Source organism: Halichoerus grypus, chromosome 7, assembly GCF_964656455.1.
Source record: "Halichoerus grypus chromosome 7, mHalGry1.hap1.1, whole genome shotgun sequence".
NCBI lineage: Eukaryota > Metazoa > Chordata > Mammalia > Carnivora > Phocidae > Halichoerus > Halichoerus grypus.
The window spans coordinates 78,127,489-78,146,158 of record NC_135718.1 but is presented as its reverse complement, the minus strand read 5'-3'; the positions used below and the strand labels follow the sequence as shown (position 1 = coordinate 78,146,158).

The window sequence follows — 18,670 nt, the reverse complement described above, 5'->3', positions numbered from 1 at the left end:
AAAATGGAAATACATTTTATTAAAAATCTAAATAAGAAATCTCACAACTACATATTGAAATTATAAAAGATGCATATATCATCTGTTGATCATTGATCTCATCTGTTGATCATTGATCTTCAAATTAATTGCATCCATAAAATAGGTCATTAGCTGGGACATACTGCTGATGCACCAATACACTGCTGATTGTTCCTGCAATGGGCTGTTGTTATCTTACTTTTTCTTTTTCTTTTTAATTTGTAAATGGCCGGAGAAGAAGAGAATAATATAACAAGCATTCATGTGCATCATTCTGTTTTATCAGAATAACATTGTAACATGTGACTTAGATTCAAGTAAGAACAGTTGAGGTCTTTTTTGTGTTCTGTGCCTCAAGGTAACCACTGACATAAAATTCAGTATTCACCATTCCATTGCATGCTTGACTCTGGAAACTTACAGTATTGTGGGGATTTTTAAATTTTCTGTAAAATAACCATTCTTGAATATCTTATTATTCTTGAATGAGTGATTTATTTTAACTGCTGTGTTTTCTTTTCAGGACTTTTCTTGATCCAGATTATTTGTCACAAATTAATATTGTCAGTTCGTCAATACTTGTTGAGTACTTTTTATGAACAAACATTAGACTCAGTCTATAGGTGTATAAAATTGAATGAACCTTGTTCTTTCAAGGGGGTTATCTCAGAAGACCTTAAAACAAATTTACTTGGTGTCTGACACATTGACTGAATAATTTTTGATTCACAAACTTCTCCTAGACTATGAAAGTTTTATAGGAAGTATTTAATTTTATTGTTAAAATAGGACCATATAATCATCTTGATAGTATTTCAGGATGGAGGGCAAGTGTGGTCCATTTTTGCTAATACTACAGAGATTGTGTTATTATTCTGGTGCTGTTATTCCCATTTAGGATATGCCTGAAACTGAAGAATTTCATGATAAAAACTAGAGGTCTTCTCTAGGATGGGATATATAAAAAGTTGAACATCAAAAAATCATCTTTGGCTAACAAGAGGTCATTCAGACTAGGTGACCAAATCACTCAGTTAAGCCAAACTTAAATGACTATTGGTTCTGACATTTTCATCACTTAATAAACAGCCTATCGACATTAGCCATTTCTCTGTCTAATCTACAATTTGATGTGTGCAGTGCATTGTACTCACTTTTTTATAGTCATGTTCTCATTTTGAAGTTTCTGCTCTCCAATACATAATCATTCACTTGATACTAATTTTGTATATAGTCTTGATCATAATTTTAACACTGAAAGCAAAACTCTACTTATAAAGAAAAAAGAGCTGGTTTTTTTTTCCAGGCATAATCAACTTTTATATCTTTATTAGATTGCTTTCCTTTTGTAAACCACAGGACTGATGCATGCCCTTAAATACTTGGGAGTCACGTACAACCAGACCAGAACATATTTCTCTAAGATGGGTATTTCATGTGGTGTTCATTAGTGATCCTTGGAATTCGGACTGTCTTATGCCAAATGGAAGATGAAAATAAATATTCGCATTACCATACAATTTGCCTGTATATAGCTGTCCTGAACTTACTTCCCAGCATTACTGTGTTTCCTCCTGGTAATTCTTTGTCTCTCACTCCCTTAGCATTTCCTTCCACTCACCTCAAAGCCGAGTCCACTCTTAAGCACCTTCACATCAATCTGTTAAGCTGTTTTTATTGTGTGTCTGTGTGTGTGTGTAGTTGGTATTTTTGAGGAAATTCCACAAGCGCACCCCCCCCCCCCCCCCCCCCCGTCCATGTCATGTTCTGGTTAAAAGACGTAGTTTGAGCTTCCTATGAGCTTCCTATCTGGCAACCTGGGAAGAGGTTAACCTTTAGAGCTTTAACAGTTTGGGCCTCCTGGCTGGCTCAGTCCATGGAACATGTGACTCCTGATCTCGGGATCGTGAGTTCTAGTCCCATGTTGGGCATAGAGTTTACCTAAAAAACAAACAAACACAAAAACAAAAAAAACTGTCATTACTGAAGTAATACATTTTAAGATAGAAGGATTCTTCATTTTTATTCTAAAACTGGTCTCAATTCAGCAACTTCCATGTACTATGCCCAGATTCTAAGCCATTATTTAGACCCAAGCCATTCATGTACACCCTTTTGTTTGATGAACTGGGAGAACAAATATTTGTTCATTAAAATGATGGCCTTCTAAACTAAATAATACTCCTAGTATAACGAGAAAATGCTGTTAGAATATTGTATATGATTTCTGAAATAGCTAATACGGAAAAATTAAGCTGGGATGAAAATCTGTAGATGATCTCTGCTTTTTTCATTAGAGTTCATCCTGCCAAACTTGGTTCTGATTGTCTTTGGACCAAACATGAACAATATGGGTGCTTTGGGAAACTTTTTCAACAAATACTCTGTAAAACAAAACTCCAGTTTCGATATAAATTATACAACTATATACTGGTGAAATATGTCTTTGGATACATCCAGATGAGGCAGTTCTATGTAATTGCTCAGAAGCGTTCTTCCTTGGAGATAGGAAGGACACTAGTTTTTGCTCTTCCCCTGAGAGACCAGCATTAGTCTCTTTTCCTTACAATTTCTGTCCTTGCCCTTGCCTTCCTGAGGAGGTGCGAACCCTAGTCTCGGTGTGGGACAAGAGGGTGCTCTTCCTGTCTGCGGCTTTGCTCCCTGAAACTTGCTGTCGCTCTTTGTGTTGGGGAGATGAGGAGGAGAGCCCGGTTTTCCAGCTTGACTGTTCTGTAGTCTCCTTAACCCACCCCGAGTTCTGTCCACGGTGGGGAAAAAAGCAATTGGGCTTCACAGCTTTTCTCGCTACTGCCCTGCTGATGACTGAGGAGAGATTGAGCGTTTGGGGGCAGACGATTGAAGGAATGAATGAGAAACCATCCCCTGCCTTTTCCTTGCTGAGGGAGAACCAGGCCACGAAACTTCCAGGCACAGATAGGGAACCAGAAGCAGCTGGGATCCTGCAAGAGCCGGCTTGCAGGTCTTCAGGTCTTTGTCATGCAGGAAATGGAGAAAAGCAGCCAGCGCCGCGGAACTCTTTCAGACGGGTGGTGCTGATTTTTGCCTCAGTCACCAGCTGGAGGGAGGAGATTAAGTAGTACTTGCTTTTCAAGTCTAGCTGTTCTCAGTCTCACTCTTGAAAAAATAGAAGCCTAGCCAGACTTCCCTCCAGCCTGTGGGCCCTATATGAGCTTCAGAGAACTGTTTTTTTGTTTGTTTGTTTTAACAGGACTAAAAACTCTGGTTATAGGGACGCCTGGGTAGCTCAGTCAGTGAAGCGTCTGCCTTCGGCTCAGGTCATGATCCCAGGGTCCTGGGATCGAGTCCCACATCGAGCTCCTTCTTCTCCCTCTCCCTCTGCCCCTTTCTTGTGCTCATGCTCTCTCTCTCAAATAAATAAAAATAAAATATTTTAAAAATAAAAATAAAAGCTCTGGTTGTTAAGGATGTTACAAGCACCACCGTAGATAAAAGGCCATGCATTTGTTAGTATTTGCCCAAACATGGATTTGTCATGTCTCGTCTTTGGAGAAAAGCCATCTCCTGTTACAAAGTCATAATGTAACAAGATACTTGATAATGTACCTGGTGTTAACTAGGTTCCCTATAAAATCATGTGTAAAATAGTCGTTGCCATTGGGTAAGGGAAATGTCTACGCCTACCGTGTACTATAGAAGGTGTTTCACTGTGGCTCCACCTAATCTCCATTACGGACTGTGAAGTCGGTACTGTGAAACCCATTTTACAGATGAAGAAATGAGGTTGAGAGTGAAAGTGCCTTTTTTTTTTTTTTAACACTTCAAGCTCTATTCAGATGTGTTTGTTCTATCAGTGATAAAGTGGAATTTTGACCTAGTTCATATGGGGCACTCTGGGTGTGCAGATTGTCTGAGTAATGCACTCTGATGATAAACTACATAAATCTCTTGACTCTGCTCACCGGTGCAATAAAAATGCTTCCATTCTTTGTCCTTCTCTGTAGCCATGGGCTGTAGCTGCTGAGGTCAAGAAGTTGCACGCTCAGCAGGAACAGAAGGGAGACAAAGTGTCATCCAAGTTTTTCACATGACCTTTCCCAAGACAAATCGCTTCCTTCTATCTCCCCAGGCCCAGGTGCCTGCACCATGCACCTGATGTAAAGGCTTTCCGAGTTAACCAGGAGGGGCAGGTTAATTGCTTGTGGTATTGACAAACCATCCCTTAGAATTGTATTTGTAGTATTTCAAAGCACAGCACAATTCAGGCCGTGCTGGAGATTCTAGATCATTTCAGCTCCAAGATAATGGGAATGATAGTTATAACGTGTGCTTACTCTCCCTTCCATTCCTTCATTCAGTAAAGCAGCCACTTCTATGGGCTCTTAGAGCCTCACTCCCATAACTCACCCCTTGAGTCCATAAAGCCAGGCTCATTGAGCACACCGCAGTGGCATCTGACAGATGCCCCACCAGATCTCCATGATGATTTCTAAGGGGGGGTGAAAAAGGCAAGAGTTTACTGCGAGTTGAGTATGCTACGCCATATCCATGATCTCTGTCCCACGCCGTCATATAAATGTTCCATTTTGATTCCCATTGCAATGACAATGAGAGTTATAGCAAACACCGCATGACTACCCAGTTTTTTTATGTCCGTAGAGTCCCGCTGCATACTAGGCATTGCTAGAAAGTATTTCCCAATCTGAGGCCCTGAACACAAAAACTTGATCTCCCGGGGATGACCACTTGAAGCGTAGCCTGCAGACCAGCAGTGTTTGGCATTGTCTGAGAGTTTGTGCACTGATGAGTGGGATTTTCCTATACATCTGCTGCTAATTCATTTTCCTGAACCTTGGCTACGGAAGTGGGGGAGGCAGGGGGAGGAGTTGGTCGGACGGGCTGTCCCTTGCCCTTTGTGAGCTGTCCTGACTCAGTTCCAGGCCCCATTTTCGTCTGGACCTTCTCCTTCCTTTACGCTTTACATTCCTGTTCTCCTTGGTATGGATTTTTATTCCCAGGACGTTCTCCTCTAAGCGGGGCCATGTCCTAGAAGGGAGTGTCAACAGGGGAGGTTTGAGGGTTCACAGGGCCCCTGCTCAGCCCCTTTCAGTGCTGAAGGTAACCCAGCTACAGTCTGGCTGCTGTGGGATATCGGCCCCCTGTGCTTTCAGTGAGTGATCATGGGTGATTCCGGGGTTCCCCCCTTCCATCAGCTGCCCCATGGCTTCCCATAAAGGTGACGCTCATATGGTATGGGCCTTGGGTGGTTTGTCCCACCGTCTCACTTTGGGGAACTCTTGGGGATATTTCACCAACTTGTGTTGTAGATGTTGTCTGTGGGGTGTTTGGTCTTAAAATTTTTGCTGCTCTATGTTTATGGGAGGCGATGGGTTGGGGAAAGTTAAAAAATTATGCCATCATTTGGCATCTTCTCAGATTCTTTCCACATCTTTTAGAGGGTCACCACTATTCCTGTCTCTTCTTTTTTGAAGTACTTGTTCACATACTTTGCCCAAAAGTGGGTTGTCTTCCATTTACTGAGATGTGTAAGGAAGGGTTCTTTATGTAATCTGGATACAGATTCCTTATCAGATGAGTGTTTTGCAAATATTTTCTTCTGGTCTGTGGCTTCTTTCGATCAACACTATGTTGTGAGGTTTATTGGTGTTGTTTCATGAGTTGTGGTTCATTAACTCTCATTGTACTATATTAATAGTTCATGAATATACCATAATTTACCCATTCATCTCTTGATAGACATTAGTGTATTTCAAATTTTTGGCTACTAGCATGGTGCTGTTATTAGTGTTCTTGTGCCTTTGGGGAACATACATATGCATTTCTAAATCTGTATACAATTCCATTAGGAATTACTAGGTCATAGCGTGTCCATGCATTAGGTTTTGGTACTCACTGTTAAACATTTTTCCAAAGAAGTTGTACCAATTCACACTCCTGACGACAGTATGTGGAAGTGCCATTTGGCTGACATTCTACTTGGTTCTACCTGTCTTTTTTTCTTTAACCATTTTTGTAGTGTGTTATTTCATTGTGGTTTTAATTTGAATTTCTTAGATAATTAATGAAATTGAGCACCCTTCCAAATGGCCATTACACATCTTCTTTCGTGACATGTGTGTTTGAATCTTCCCCCCTTTTTCTGTTGGATCGTCTGCCCTTTTCTTGTGTTGATCTGTAGGTTCTGATAGCTTTTAGGGTTTTCTCTCTATCTTTGATATTCTGAAGTATAAGTGTGGAATTGTCTTTGTTCTGTATGAGAGGGTAGACCTCAAAGCTCATGTCTTTTCCCAGCTCTGGAAACGTCTTGATTTTTCTTTCTTTAAATATTATTTCTCTGCCATTTCCTCCATTCCCGTCTACTGGAACTCCTATTAGATGTGTGTGGGATCCTTTCCATCTCTTCACCTGTAAATTGATCCCTGAGCCTCTTCATTGCTTTCTATATTTTTTTAACCCTTTGTCTCTCTATACTGCTTTTTTATTCATTTATTTTTTAGAGAGGGAAAGAGGGGGAGGGGCATAGGGAGAGGGAGAGAGAGAATCATAAGCAGGCTCCATGCCCAGCAGAGCTGACGTGGGGCTTGATCTCACGACCCTGAGATCATGACCTGAGCCGAAATCAAGAGTCTGATGCTTAACCAACTGAGCCACCCAGGCACCCCTCTCAATACTGCTTTCTGAGTAATGTTCTTACTACTCCAATCTGGTGAGGGGTGAGGTGGTTTTGTTTTGTTTTTTTTAATTCATGACTACTCTTTAAAAACTTCAGTGATTACTTAAAAATAATTTCCAATACTTCTAATTGGTTGTTTTTCATATCCACCTGTTTTATTTCTGTGTTTTACCTTTTTTTGTTCTCTTAAAACTGAAGGTTAATCTTCAGTTTATCTCTTTGGTCATTCTGAACATTTATTTTAAGTCTTTGTCAGCTTGTAGCGTGAAATTAATTTTCATTTCATCCTGAATGAATTCATGGTCACATTGTTGATTTTACTTATTTGTTTTTCTTTTCCTAGCATTAGATTTCTTTTTGGAAATGTGTTTGGCACACTTGTTTGGCATAGAAGTTGTGTGTGTTTATGCCTGCTTTTTCTCCTCTCCTTTCAGTCTTTCTGTCCGCACCTGAAGTTGCTGCAACGGAGATTCCCAGTCCCAAAGCACATCTTATAACAATATTTGGGGGTGTGCTGTATCACTGAGCCACTCCTGGTCCTCAGCATTGTCCTCCTGATTCCCAAGGCGCATTGCCCCCTGACCCCCTGTTGGCCGCTTCCTCTTAGGCCATGTTTCCTGAGAGTGGGTGTGCAGCAGTTTATTTCATCCTTTGAAGCCCCAGACCCTGGTTTCAAGCAGTAAATCACTAATCTCTCATCCCATTTGGAACATTTTTAGTCCCTGTTAAATTTCGGAGGTTGTGGGCCCCATCACCTGTGCTGCTTCCTGGTCGGGAGCAGCAGCCCCTCTCCCTGCTCCATGCTGCTCTTCTCTTCCAGTTCATGGGATATGTAGTCTGTGTTTGAGGCCTTCCCGTCTTGTCTTTTTTTAATATCGTATTATTATTTGAGCAGACGAGGTATGTCAAAGTAAGGACCTACTTACTGACCATCTTGACCAGAAATCCAATTACTGTGTATGTTTTTAATATTGGTGGCTACTTCCAAACGTGGGGAAAATTATCGAACTTCTCTGGACCTTGGTTTATTCATCTGTAAAACAAGGCTTTTGGACTGAGGCCCTTAAAGTCCATTCTACTTCTGAATGCTGTAGTTTATGTAACCTATAGCCTATGATTGTGTCCACGTTCACTCGGACCATTTGTAGTAGGGTGGACTTAGAACCCATGGCTTCTGCCTTCTGGCTGAAGAGTTGTTGCTGCCCTGATTCCAAACAGAAGACCGGATAAGGTTCCAAAAGTAGAACCTCTCTGATGCAGAAGTTGATTTTAATGCAGAGAGAGAAGGGCGGCCACCAAGAAAGAAGCTTTTTAGCGTGGTTATTACAATCTCAGAAACCTGGGAGCAGTCATCAGGGTGAGCGCCATGTCTGGAGCAGAGGTAGGTGGAAGAGGGGCGATTGGGGAATGGGTGCCTCTTAGGCCGTAAAAACAGTCACAGCTACCACACCATCAAAGAAGTAGGGCCTGGCCAAAAGTACCTGTGGCTGTTCATCTACCGACTAGACAAAGTTTTTAAAAGCCACAAAAACGTGAAACTTTCCAAAAACTGATGACATTTTTTCAGCCAATTCAAGAAATCCAGGCTCTGGTTCTGCCATGCTAGCAGCTAGTTGGTAGAGTAGCTGACGGCCCAGGTCTGTGGATGGTGGGAAGGCTGTGTTGTGTTTGGGGACAAAACCAAGGCACTAGACTGAAGTTCAGCCCCTGGGGTCTCCTGTGATCTCTGCCACTAAGTAGCAGTGTGACCTGATACCTTCGCGTCACACCTGCTTGTCCTCCTCTGGAAAATGAAGAGAGAGACTATGTTAGTGATAGACCAAGCAAGAAAACACCTGTACTGGGAGATCGGGGCGCGAGAGGGGGAGGGGTCCTTCTTCCTCTGTGAATTCTGTCCTTTGTTTGTTAAGCACAAAGGGTCCTGGTCAACCAAATTAGTTCAATTTTGAAACCCCGGAAGTAAAAAATACAAGAAGATGTTACTAGAAGTTGGTTTAATTATTAAAGGTGGTGACGGTAAGTGGGTGGGAATTCCGAGGAATAACTGTAAAGGCTCCATTGGCGTTACCAGTGATCTGGGGTTGACTTGGAAAGGAAGCATCTGGTGGGGCATCTTGTTGTTGTCTCTAGCACTTGGGCCTCTGCTCTGCTCACCACGCTTGAGTGGATTATGACTGCCCTCAGCTAATCCTAAGCTAAACTCTTCCCGCTTGTGATGTAAAGCAAGCACATCATTTCCCAAAGCGAACAAGTACAGGCTTTCTCCAGTCCAGACCAAATGCTAGTTTTCTCCTTTCGGCCAGAGGACAGTCCAGCGACAGGAATGTAGGGTCCGCGATTACTCGGGACTGAGGGGGAGCACTGAGGCTTGAGTTACACAAGAAAAGAGGCTTCCTGAGAGCAGTCCCCACCGGGGTCAGCAGGACCCCTGCTTTCTGATCTCAGAACGTGAAACCAGAGGAAACAGCCAAAAACGTCGGTCTCTTGATGCCTTCTGTGACTTGCTGGCTCTGGAAGCTTAAACCTCCCTCCTGCCCGCTCTCATCCCCTCTCTCACACCCTGTCCCCAGCACAGGTCAGGGTAGAGGGCAAAGCCATTGACAAGGGAAGGACTTAAGCTCTGAGAGTAGAGTAGTTGGAAGGGCATGGGGTCAAGGGCCTCTTTATCTCTGTAACTAGTTGACTTCTGAACTAGGGGTTGGGGGTGAGGGGGCTTTGGCATCTGGGACAAGTGCCTACCATATCATAGGGACTCCATAAAATACACGTTGAATGAACTGAGCGAGTTAACCTTCTGAGCCAGGTGTGGTGGTTGAGCTGGACTCTTCTGACTTTTCCTCTGCTGGGGCTAATCGAGACCAGGAGTCCTGGGGCTCACGCTCACCCCTAAAAGGAGGAAGCCTGGAGCAGCTGAGGGCTAGGTGAGGGACACATGCTCTTCTGAATGTGTTGCTTCTTCGCTGACTCGCACTCCTTTTTCTGGGCTGTTACTGTGGTCGGATCCAGAGAAACCTGGCTTTGGGCTTTGGGAGGGGAAGGGATGCAAGAGGTCCTTTGCTCCGAGGCCACAGGCCTGCCTCTGGCCACGTGGAAGGGATCTTCCTCACGGGCCAGCCCGGCCCACTGCAGTCTACAGGTGGGGGTCAGGCCAAGGTCTTACAACAGCATTTGCCTGGCCTTGTTTTTTGTGCTTTGGTTTCTGTTTCCCTCAAGAACCTAAGGCGGGAAGGGGGCCAAGGAGAAGGAAGGGGAAGGAGAGAGGCATTTGAAAGCCCGAGTCCCTGTGTAAATATGACCTACATTGTTCATGAAAATCTGTCTGGAGGGAGCTGTGGTCTGAGCCGAAACATCATCCACATGCACACCAGCTTCCGAATGTTCCACTGATCTCAGGCATGCCGACGGGCAAAGAGAAGAGCCAGAGGGACTGACCGGTTGTGTCTGCACGGTGCTAGCCTGAGACAAAGTCACTCACCCACAGTCTCACCCTCACGATAGCCCATGAGGGAGATACCATTATTATTGGTATTTTCAGATGAGGAAAGTGAGCCTCAGAGAGAGGTGCTTTGTCCAAGGTCAGGGAGACAGATCCCAGCAGTGGCCCCGGTGCCCTCACCCATGGTAGGTGCCCCCCTCCCCACCCTGTGCACACAGCTGCCAACAGTGTGCCCGCCACGGCCCAGCCTCGCCGATGCACAACAACACACCGTCCACACCGCATGCTTGATGTGTGCGACTCCACCAGGAGACACACTTCCTTGTGACTTACAGTTGTGTCCTGGACGTGGAGTGACAAACCGCACTGCGTCGGTCATTTCCCAGAACGAGAGAACGAATTCGTTGTTTCTCTGCGTGGGTCCTTCATACATTCGTGCTTCTGCCAAAGCAGAGTTGCCGCTTAGGTCTGTTTGTCTTCATAGAAATTATCAGAATCTGAGTTTGTCGGTCATTCCTCAAACACTGACTAGTTTAAATAGCTCCTTTTTGTAGCATCTACGTGTCATTTTGGGAAGGGCATGGGCCCGTAATTATTCTTATCTGGAATATTTCAGCAAAAGAGCTACAGAACTGTGGTTGGACAACTGAAGGCCTGAGGGGGTGGGGGTATTTCTGTTCTCAGTGAAATAATGCTTTATTGGCACTAACGTGAGGTCACTTCGGGATGACGAGCAGGTCAGCCAAGGGACAAAAAGACCGTATTTCTTTTCAGTAATCTAATTGGGTGCCCTTGGAAATCACTAGGTCTGTGCACAGAGGAGGAAGGACACAGAGAAGCCCTCTATTCACTAGAATTACCATCCACTTTTAGGTGATTAAAAAAAAAAAGTCTCTGGAATATATTCAAGGAAGTACTTCAAGGAATAACATTCTTCTCTGCCAAGCACATGTATCTTTAGCATATAAAATGACTTCATTTTTCACATAAAATTGACTTTTTAAAATGACTGGCTTGGGGGTGCCTGGGTGGCTCAGTTGTTAAGCGTCTGCCTTCGGCTCAGGTCATGATCCCAGGGTCCTGGGATCAAGCCCCGCGTTGGGCTCTCTGCTCGGTGGGAAGCCTGCTTCTCCCTCTCCCACTCCCCCTGCTTGTGTTCCCTCTCTCGCTATCTCTCTCTCTGTCAAATAAATAAATAAAATCTTTAAAAAAAAGAAATGGCTGGCTTGAACTTTGCTGAGCTAGAAAGGTGAGGCTCAAATTCTCTTCTTCCCCCTCTTTCCCATCCATTATTTATGGATGTTAATTAAGGCTGATTCATTCTTAGATAGTTGTGCAATAACAACTCACACGAGTGTCAAAGGTCACGGTAAAATGGGGCCATGAAAAGAAATGTCATGGGGAGAGTTGTTCCCAAGTTCAGTGGTAAGAGATTTTGGCTTCCTTGCCATTGTTTCTAGTGTCGTTCTCTGATGACACTTTTTAAAGAGAGCCAGGAGACCCATTGTTTCCCAGTTGGTCCCATACACATTGTAAGAGTTCATCTAAATCTGATGCCCAGGGGCATCTGGCTGGCTCAGTTGGTTGAGCGACCAACTCTTGGTTTCCGCTCAGGTCATGATCTCAAGGCTGTGAGATGGAGCCCTGCATGGGGCTCCGCGCTCAACGGGGAGTCTGCTTGAGATTCTCTCCCTCTCCCTCTGCTACTCCCCCTGCGCACACACACTCTCTCTCTCTCTGTAAAATAAATAAATCTTAAAAAAAAAAAAAAAAGTAAATAAATCTGATGCCCAGAAGCTGTGCTTCATCCTCCAGGCACGTCTGAGCATTTCCTGAGGCTCTGCCCCCATGCGGGGCCCTGGAGAAATGACACAGCCCCTATCTCAGGAACTCCTGGTCTTCTGAGGGAGACAGATCCTGGAGAGGCTCCTTGTTGTACAAGTGCTAAAAGGGAGGCACAGAGTGCTCAGCTCTCCCTGGGATGGCCGGAGAAGCTTCCTTGAGAAGGTGACCTCTGGGCTGAGCTGTGAGGGCCCAGCAGCACCCACCTGGTGCTGCCAAAAGGCTCAGCAGAGCTATGCTGAGGGAACTACAAGAGCATGTCTACTAATCTTACAGTTATAAAACGTGAATACTCTTTTTTTTTTTTTAAGATTTTATTTATTTATTTGAGAGAGAGAAAGTGTGTGTGAGAGAGAGAGCACAAGCAGAGGGTAGGGGCAGAGGGAGAGGGAGAAGCAGGCTCCCCGCGGAGCAGGGAGCCCCATGCAGGGCTCTATCCCAGGACCCTGAGAGCATGACTTTAGCCGAAGGCAGACGCTTAACGACTGAGCCACCGAGGCGCCCCCAAAACGTGAATACTTTTGATGTTGGTCTGAACAAAACAGTCATAGCAATTACTGGTTTTCCTGAGAAGCATGAACACAGGGTCTTTGTGTTTAGGTGGATCTAGCTTCACATCCTGATTCTACCATGTACGGACTGTAATTGGAGGCTCTGGTGTACTATCTCTCTCTGAGCCTCAGTTTCCTTATTTGTAAGATTAGCATAATACTTCCTTGGTGGGTGGGCTTTAGGGGTTATAAGAGATGGCATATGTACAACAATGATGAGTAGGGTTGCTGGAATCGGCAAATAAAAATACAGGATACCAGTTAAACTGGAATTTCATAAAACAACAATTTTTGAGCATAAGTATGTCCCAAATATTGCATGGGACATACTCACACTCAAGAATTACTTGTTTATCTGACATTTAAACTTAACTGGGCATCCTATATTATTTTATCTAATATAATAAACTCTCATCATAAATGAACTGTAACTCAGTAAGTTATTGGCATCATGAGTATTTTTTTTTTTTAAATTCTGGGAAGTACTGACTTGGAGTAAGCAGGAATTTTGGACTCTACATGATATGTGGGTGTGGATGTACATATATGTGGATGTGTATACGTGGGGGTGGAAAAGTATTACTGTAAGGAACTCAAAAGCTTCTCCAGGACTTATGAACATATGAAGAATCTTTTTTCAAGTTGGTTAACAACAACAACAACAACAACAACAAAATCAAGACGTTCCTAAGAACCATTTAAAGTCTAAAGTCCGGTCTAATATCCACACCGACAGATCTGACTTTCGGCACTTTACACCCTTGCACTTCTTAGGAAACTGGAATGCTATAGCTGTTGACCTTTTTTCAAGGCATAAAGACAGTTCCCGGGCCCTTACGGGGTCGGACTCTACATTTATGGCCTCTTTCTCCTAATCGCACTGCTGGGTCTTGGCGTCCTTGCCTAATGAGAGGACAGGGCCCGGCCAGCCAGCTGAAAGAGCAGAGTCTAGCCCTTCACAGGATGCCTAACTTAAGCCAGCAGCTCTGGGGAGGGGCTCCAAAGGGGATCAGATAAGCCTCCTGCCCTCTAAGAGTTTATAATGATGCTATTGAGTCTGGAAAAGGAAAGAAAGATCATCGTTACATGGAGTCACTTCTGGTAAGTAATGTCTGTTGTGGGCAGGCGAGGTCGGCTTCCTTCTCCCCAGAGCCCAGCCAGGCCCTGACACACAGTAGAGGCCTCGTAAACATTTCATGGGGAAACGAGTCGGTGTGGGCCGGATTCCCTAAGGACAGTCTCATGGAACAGCTGAGTCTGAAATGGGCCTTAAAGGAAGAAGATCTTGCTGAGCAGAAAATTGTCTTCATCATCATTGTGGCAGCCTCCATGTGCTATGAACCAAGCACTGAGCAAAGTAATGTGTGTAAACTCTGCTAGGACGTTTCCAGTACCCTTTAAAAGGTTAGGTCCACATGGCCCAAAAGCCCATTTTTCTTGTGCAAATCAGCTTGAATATTTCCTTTTCAGGGAGGCCTTCCCTGACCATCCTATCAAGGAGCATTCCTTCTTGTTGTTCTCTCTCTCATCTCCCTATTCCTTCATAGCATTTATGACCCCTGAATATGAATTTATTCATTATTTTTGGTCTGCCTCTCTACAGTTCATGAGGGCAGGAGACATGTCTGTGTTCTCACTGCTGTGTTCCCAGCACCCACCAGCCAACTCATTTCCTGGCACTTAGTGGACCTTCAGTAAATATTTATTGAACAAGTACATCATCTGCACAGAATCATCTCCTCAGCCAAACAAACAAACAAACAAACAAAACCACAACACCTAAAAACAAAAAAATAACCATAGCTGACAAGGACTTGCCCCAGAGTTCCCAGATCCAAACATCCAGTGGTGAGCCCAGGCATCTTTTTCTTTAAAAAAAATTCTGTGTGTGAATCTAATGCATAGCTGAAGATGAGGGTTTCATGGAGGACATGCCACTGTAGGAAGGTATGTGGACCCATGCTAAAATCTCATGGATGAAATGTCCTTTATGCAGTCTTTCACATAAAGCTTTCTAGAACCTTCTCTACTCTAAGAAACAGGATGACCAGGGCCTTTCCTCAGTATAAACTTGTTTCTATGGGGTGTTTCTAATCACCCATCATGTTCTCGCCAACTTTATTTTATTTTAATTCCAGTAGAGTTGACATACAGTGTTTTATTCGTTTCAGGTGTACGATGTAGTGACTCAGCAGTTCTGTACATTCCTCAGTGCTCATCATAACAAGTGTGCTCTTCATCCCCATCACCTGTTTCCCCCAACCCCCCACCACCACTCCCCTCTGGCGACCATCAGTGTGTTCTCTGTAGGGAAGAGTCTGTTTCTTGGTTTTTCTCTCTTGCTCTCTTTATTTCCTTTGCTCTTGTTCTTTCCAACTTTAAAAGTGAGACAATACCACCATAAGCAACAGATATGTTTGAATTAAAATGTATTTTCCATGATGCTCAACCTCATTTCAAGTAAGAGACATGGAAGTTATAACTACTGATATCGCTTCTCATCTGTCAGGGGTCGAAAATGCAAAAGTTTGACAATGCATTTTATTGGCAAGGACTACAGGGAAACAAGCCACTCAGATACATTCCTGGTGGAAGGCAAACCAACCTAGCGGAGGGAAATTTGGCAGTATCTGCAATATCACATATGCATGTACCCTTTGTCCCAGCACGCCGCTTCTAGGAATCCATCCCAGGGGTACACTGTCAAAATATAATGATGCATTTGAGTCTGGAACTCAGGATTTTCATTGCAGCATCATTTGCAATAGCAAAAGAGAAGAACTAGCCCAAATGTCTATCAGTAGGGGATTGGTTGTATTCAGCCTGTGGTATGCACACGTGATGGTCTATGTAGCCATTAAAAAAAATGGGGAAGCCATCTTATGTACTGGTATGAAGTAATCTCCAGGGTAGCATTTTAAGTGGAAAAAAACAGTGCAGATCTTTATAGTATGATACTTTTTGTGTAAAAAGCAGAGGGAAATATGAATATCTGTAGGCATTTGTTCATGTTTTTTAAAATAATGGAAAGATAGGGGCATCTGGGTGGCTCAGTCAGTTAAGGGTCTGACTTTGGCTCAGGTCATGATCCAAGAGTCCTGGGATTGAGCCCCACTTCGAGCTCCCTGCTCAGCAGGGAGTCTGCTTCTCCCACTGCCTCTGCCCCTCCCCCCGTTAGTGCTCTCTCTCTCTCTCTCTCTCTCTCTCTCTCTGTCTCAAATGAATAAAATCTTAAAAAAAAAACACTGGAAAGATAAACCTAAAACTAATAAAAATAATTAGCTATGAGGAAGGGAAACCAGGCTTTTCTAAATATACCTCATTTAAAATTTTTATTTGTGATGAGGTAAATATTATAATTTAAAAACAAAATTAAGTCAAAAAGAAAAATACATGATCTCTAAAATTCAAAAACAAATACAAAAGAAAACCTAATTAGGTATTAAGGTGGTGACATATTTACACTGAGAAGAATTATTTCACACTAATTTAAAACACAGTATTTTGGGGCACCTGGCTGGCTCAGTCGGTAGAGTGTGCGACACTCGATCTCGGGTCGTGAGTTCAAGCCCCATGTTGGGTGTAGAGCTGATGTTAAAAAAAAAAAGAAAAGAACATAAAAAAATCCATAATATCTTAGGAAATATTCTAAGGGCAAAAATAATTTTAAAGAAACTTAATGTATAGCCAGTAGTCTTACTGTTAGTGGTTATATTGGTTTTTCAACATTTGATATTATTATTTATTTATATGATTTATCCTGTTGTCAGGAATCAAATCTTCTAGCCTAAGAAGGCTGCAAATAGAAAATAAAAGATAGTAAGTAAAATCTTTGCAATCTTAAATTTGAATTGAAATTATTAGCATGAACGTGATTAACTTCTGTCAAAAACACACAGTTAATACCTCTGTCCACTGGGGCCTAAGAACAATGTAGTGAAGACCAGTTTGTGTTCTCCAAATGCCATTTCCCACCGGAAGGAACCAGGGCACGTTGGAGGAGTGGCTGATTCCTGGTCTGGGGCAGGAACCTACAAGATGAGGCTAGGATATCTTTTGTGCCCATGCCAAGTCTCAGGCATCTCAGACTGATGGGGTCCTATCAACAGGACCAATGCCAACCTGGAGGGGCTCCTAACTGGCCAGAGATGAGACCACTTGGGGAGCATCGAAAATAATAGCTGCCATCAAGTAAAACATACTGAATATAGAAAACTCTGCGTTCATAATGATCCTTAAAACGAGAAATCCAAACGTCTGACACAAACCATTCACCACTGAAGGCAGCTAGCACATTAACATCTTACTCTGAAAACTGGTCATTAAAAGAAAGAATTAAAATGCACCCGGCCTTGCACAGACTTATTTGCGGAATGGCCACACACACCTTGAACTGCCTGTTTGTGGAATTTTTAAAAGAAGATTTATTTATTTATTTTTAAAGATTTTATTTATTTTTGCAAGAGAGAGAGAGAGAGCACAAGTGGGGGGAGGGGCAGAGGGAGAAGCAGACTCCCCGCTGAGCGGGGAGCCCGATGCAGGATTCGATCCCAGGACCCTGAGATCATGACCTGAGCCGAAACCAAGAGTCAGACACCCAACTGACTGCGCCACCCAGGTGCCCCTGGAATTCTTGTACACTCGACAGAAACTCTCGTGTGTTTAACTCCCTTTGTTGGGGTTTCTGTTATGTACACCCAAACTTAATTGTAGCTGAGGCCACGTGTATAAATGAAACACTACATTTTCTTGACTGATGAAGTTGCTTTCGTCCCACATGGCTGGAACTCCTTCAGTCTTTGCTCACTGTACAGTTCCCTCCGCCAGTACTTAGTTGCGATAATAATTATAATGAGGGGTGCATAATTTCAGCTCTGAAGAGGAGCTGGACAGACTCTTGGTTCACAGCAATGAAACAGATACAATGACTGTGGGAGCCTTTCCATTCTGAAGCTGTCCAGAGGAGAAATAAAAAATATTTTAAGGATGATGGGGAGGAGAAGAGAAAGATGGTAGTGGAAATTTTGTGGAAGAGTGACTTTTGTGCAGAAGTAGGTGAAAGCACCTGGGGTTTCAACCTCACGTTCCACTAATATGTGGTCAAGGGGTGCTCCGGGCCAAGCCCTGGACTAGAGACGCGCACTGCGTGTTACCTGATTTAATCACCACTAAGGTAACCTCAGGTCTTCATTTTTGTTGTGCGGTTCCCCTTCCTTCATCAAACTGTTATGTCGGCATTTTCCCATTTTATCACCGCTTCTCTCTGGAGGTGCCAGTGAAAAGTTAAGAGGGCCAGAGGCGCAACCACAGAGGCCCGTTGCCCTAGGCAGAACGATGGAACCACAAAGATGGCTGGGTTCTGATCACAAACCTGCCGGGCTGGAAGGCAAAGAGGAATGAAGGTTGCAGACAGAATTAAGGTCGCTAATCAGCTGACTTCAAGAGAGAGGGAGTAGGCCCAATATACCCCCAGGGCCCTTCGATCTGGGAGAGGGAGGCAGAAGAGAAGGTCAGGGCGAGCCACATGTAAGGACCCGGCCAGGCTGTTGCTAGCTTCAAAGGTGGAAGGGGGCCAAGTTCCAAGGGCTGTGGGTGGCCTCTGGGAGCTGGCAAGGGAAGGAAAAGAGGCCCTCCCCTAAAGCCCCCAGAAGGGAGTGCAGACCTGGGGACGCCGTGCCCTTAGCCCCGTGAGACCCATTTCAGACTTCTGGTCTCCAGAACTGTAAGATCATAAGTCTGAGTGGTTTAAGCCACCAAGGTTGTGCTTATTTGTTGTAGCAGCAAAAATGGACGAATACACGTATTTATGGCCACAGACTGAACCTCCAGTGTGAAGGTGTCCCGGCGCATGAACTGCCAACAGCATTGGTGGGAGGCCTTTCTTTGCAGAGCACAAAGGAAAGGGGTGAACGGGTCAAAGGAGTCTAAGAAGTTACCCAGGATAATCGGGTGTAACTTGAGCCCTAGCGTCAGGATGTGCTTTGACAAGGAATCACTGCAACACGTCCAACTTGGACCCTTTGTTCTTTCTATAGCCCTCCTTCCTATCAGTGGCCTCAATCTCTGTGTGAGAGGTAAGGAACACATTTCACTTTATGGCTACATTTTTCCCCTGTATGTGGAACACCTCCAAAAAAATTTGAAACT

The 18,670-nt window shown here is 43.9% G+C and overlaps 1 protein-coding gene across 1 annotated transcript in view; it reads left to right on the top strand.

Moving 5' to 3' along the window:
- MINPP1 (multiple inositol-polyphosphate phosphatase 1) overlaps positions 1-18,670 on the top strand; it is a 128,893-nt gene that overhangs the window by 51,223 nt on the left and 59,000 nt on the right. The window lies entirely within an intron of this gene.